The following is a 1526-nucleotide window of genomic DNA, read 5'->3' as shown; positions in this document are numbered from 1 at the left end:
AGAGCTGTCCATTACACAGACCTAGCCAAGAGGCCTGGAATATAAAGCTTTTACTTACAATGGATGCAGCTGGCACTGATGATACATAATATCGGCACCCAGCGACACCCAGCCAGTCAGCTATAGTCACTGTTTGGGTATTCGGACAGCGGCACACCCACTGCTGTCACAATACAAGAGCCAGCGCGGGAGATTCCTCCATCCGGGCTGTTTAGAATTTTGCCGGAACGCACAATGGTGGGTGAGAAGACTCGGGAGGACAGGAGCAGAGCTGGGAATGATGTCCGGGAGACCTCACGGTTGGAGTCTCCGGGTCACAGAGCTGCGTTCATTTACATATTAATATTGTATTTCCCTGGAGGTCAGTTACAGACTTCAGAATGGCGCTGTGACGAGGAAGCGTCTCATTGTCTACAGTAAACAATCAGATTCCACGTCTGACCCTGAGAGGGAAGCAGAGATTCGGATTGTTTGCTTTTGGGTAACCAGAAGGTTTATTGTTTACAAAACTTTCCTACACAAAGCCCTAAGAGCTACTTCACACCAGCCGCAGTGCATTCCGGCCCGATTGTTACCGGAACGCACTGGATCGCATTCCGGGCCGGCTCACTTTGTTTTGGGGCGGGAGGGGGCTGGGCGGTGCATTGAGGTCAATGGCACCGCAGCCACGCACTCCGGCCGCAGTGCGATCGCCCCCTATCAGAATGTGTGGCTCTAGGGTTGCCACCTTCTCTTCCAGCGAAACCCGAACACACTAGCGACGCACGGAAAGTTTTTTGGGGGGAGAACGAGTCGCGGATTATTCATATGTCAATAGCGGCGCCCATTTATATGTAAATATCATAGCCGAGACTATTTTCAGCTGGGGGCCAGTAGCCGGTATGTTCATTTCGGTTGCCCCCGTCTGCCTGACATCTTGTGTCCGGGTTTCAGTTGCCATGAAACCCGGACACATCATTCAAAAACACGGACTGTCCAGGTGAATCCCAGACAGGTGGCAACCCGACGTGGCTCATCAGCGCCTGCGTTCAGGTCCGGTCAGAACAAATAATGCATGCAGCATTTTTTCTGACCGCACCGGACCGGAACGCAGGCGCTGATAAGCCTAAAGATCTCTGCCGCTCACTACATCTCCCGTTCTGCTTCCACGAGGGGTGACTCTGCGTCCTTCAGCAGCAGAAGGTTCACCTTAGTAATAGGAAAAAAGTATTAAATTAGTTTAACATTCTGATAAAAGATGTTCCCTGTTGGCGGTGACCCCCTCTGGGGGTTGTGGCTTCCTGTCATGTGCTCCGTCTGTCACGCTGCAACCTCTAGAAGACATTTCACATTCAGGGTTTTTGTTTTCTGACAACCCTTCCCTGAACAGAGGCCAATAGATACCCAACCAAGCAGTGTGTGCCCATTAATTCAACAAAAATGCTACTTTGTTGTGAATTTTCTTGTCTAGATATTTTTTATTTGATACATTGTTTTCATAAATACCCCCTTCTTGTATTATTATTATTATTATTAATATTATTATT

This window comes from Nanorana parkeri, unplaced genomic scaffold (assembly GCF_000935625.1).
Source record: "Nanorana parkeri isolate BGI_ZX_2015 unplaced genomic scaffold, ASM93562v1 scaffold10, whole genome shotgun sequence".
Lineage (NCBI taxonomy): Eukaryota > Metazoa > Chordata > Amphibia > Anura > Dicroglossidae > Nanorana > Nanorana parkeri.
Note: the sequence above shows the minus strand (reverse complement) of the source record.